This window comes from Octopus bimaculoides, chromosome 28, assembly GCF_001194135.2.
Source record: "Octopus bimaculoides isolate UCB-OBI-ISO-001 chromosome 28, ASM119413v2, whole genome shotgun sequence".
NCBI classification, from domain to species: Eukaryota; Metazoa; Mollusca; class Cephalopoda; order Octopoda; family Octopodidae; genus Octopus; species Octopus bimaculoides.
Window position 1 is genome coordinate 12470865 of NC_069008.1, and position 2611 is coordinate 12473475.

Here is a 2611-nt window from a genome sequence, read left to right on the forward strand (position 1 = left end):
CTCTGCGATAGCTCTCACCTTTTTCCCGCCTTCGTAGTCTGTAATGATTTTCATTTTCGTGTCAAGGTCAATAGCTCTCCGTTGTTTCTTGGCGCTTCCTGCTGCAGGTGAAGATGTATTCTTCCTCTTTGGAAGCATCTTATAGTATGGGGTGCAAGAGATAATGGAAAAAAGAGACGAAATAGTAATATAGGTACAGAGAGCGTCACTGTGTTGCCTGGCTGACCACAGGCGTGAGAGCGAGCGAGCGTGTCAGAGGGTGAGGCTGGGTGCTCGGGATGCGCTGCCGTCACAACGGCAGTTCTCGTACAGCGCACAATACGACAGTTAAAGTATTAAAGTTTTTATATTTTGTAAAATATGTAATGACGACTTGTAAAGTTCGTTGTAACTCCGAGTGGTCATTAAATGAGGACAGTCTGTATATCGTTTTTGATATTTGTATGGGTATTACTCTTAGGCCCTTGTAATAGTGTCATTTGTGGTGGACGCATTTAAAAGGGGTTTATATTTTGTGATAAATATGACTCTACTAATGCGGTGACTACAAGTCGCATCGTCCCTGAATTTATAGAGGGGAAAAATTCTGAAGCTGGATTGTTTGTTAGTGGCGCAAATGTTGATGTGTTCGCTGAATGCTATTTTTCTGTATTCCCGAATTTTGATCTGGAATCTATGTAGAGCCAGCCTTTGATGTAGACTGTTTTTGATTTGGCCTATGTATTGCTCTCGACACCCAGAGCAACTTCATACATATATTAGATTCTCCACAGCACATGTGAAGCTGTTTTTCACTGCAAAACGTTGAACCTGTTTGAAAGAGAACTCCGATCCCTCAATTAGGTTGACACATATACCACAGTTAGGTCTTCAGCATTTTTTTACTGACGGCTTAAGTGTTGTTGTCAAGCATACAACTCAACATCCATGAACTCAGGCATCTCAGATTAAAGAAGGATTTACAACGTAAATACCATACATCTCCACACACAGCCCTCTTAACAATGAAGCTTTCGACACTATTTTAAATTGGCGCAATTTTCACCTTCTTCATTTTCCATAGCCAAGCTATTTCGTACTTAAGAAGGTTGTATTTATCTATCTTTTTACTTTCCTCTTGACTATTCTTGGGTCAAAGGGGCATGCAACATCAACTATATAGCATATGTGGTGCACATTGTCCACCACCACTAGGTCGAGTCTGTTATGCTTTAGCACCTGATCTGTTTGGATTGGGAAATCCTAGAAGATTTTGCTAGTCTCTGACTTCACAATTCTCTGCAGTTTGTGCTCATACCACATCTTGCCTCTCTCTAGCCCCCACTTTTTGCACCGTTTCCAATGTAGCACTTTTGCAACAACTTGTAGTAGTTTTGGGCAATTTAGGGCATTCATTCATGATATGGGCTAAGACACTTGCATATTCCTAAGGTTGACTCTCCAGTTCATGGCCAAAGCTTGGTCACATACTACCAGAACATTCCCATACTAAAAAGGGACTACAGGAACAAAGATTAACCGGGAAAAGTCGGTCGGCTTGCAGCTCGGCACTTGGGCTGGCAAGTCGATGCCTTCAGACAGCGTTGTTGGACGCTGGACAGAGGGACCGGTTAAGTTGCTTGGACTCTTGTTTGGACCAGGCCTCCAGGTAGAGAAGAACTGGATGGAGGTTTCGAGCAGGGTGGCTGCAGTAGTTAAGACCTGGTCTTGGCGGTGGCTATCCCTGAAAGGGAGGGCGGAGGTGGCCAATGTGTTTATCGCATCAGTCATTACCTACAGCCTGACCGTCGTGCCCTGTCCAGATTCGGGTTGATCAGGTTGGAGAGACAGCTCTTTCGCTTTTTGTGGAAGGGCAGGGCGCCACTTGTGAAACGCTCTGTCTGTTGTCAAAATCCGTTAAAGGGAGATTTAGGGATGCCTTGGTTAATGATGCGCAGGCATGCGTTGAGGTTGAGGCATCTCTGGATACTCCTGGATGGTGAACGGCTGTGGTCTCCGTTGGTCAGACAAATGTTCCCCGAGTTCAAAAGTCTTTGCGAACAGGAAGCCTGGTGTTTCCGTAGACCGAGGTCGAGGGAATGGCATAAAGACTGCTGTAAGGCCCTCTTGCTATCCGGCGCTCATGCAGCGCCAGCAGTGGGGGTTCAACACAAATTTTATATAGTGGGTCGGTAGAGTCTGAATGTGACGATGGCCTGGGGGCAACTCTAGGTCTCGGGTATATTCAACTGGACAGCCTGTTCCATCGTACATTCGGGTTGAGAACGTTGGACAACTTCCAAAAGTCCTTGACCTGGCAATATTACAGAGGTGCCTGGCCAGTTTGGGATAAGCTCGCAAGACATGGTAAGCGTCAGTCTCCGACCTGTCCAAGATGCGGGGGAGACAGGAAAACCGTCCCTCATGCTATTGTCCAGTGTCCGTAGATATCTGAAATGTGGGTTTATGCTGAACACCTGTTGTCCGGCAAAGGAAGAGTACGGCTGTCGACTGAGTCAATTATAAAAATTGACCCATCGGAAGTTTTAACAAACGAAGGTAAGAATTGTTTTCTCACGGTTGTAGCAATAGCGAAAGAGGCAGTATGAAAGACTAGGATGAAAGGGATTAA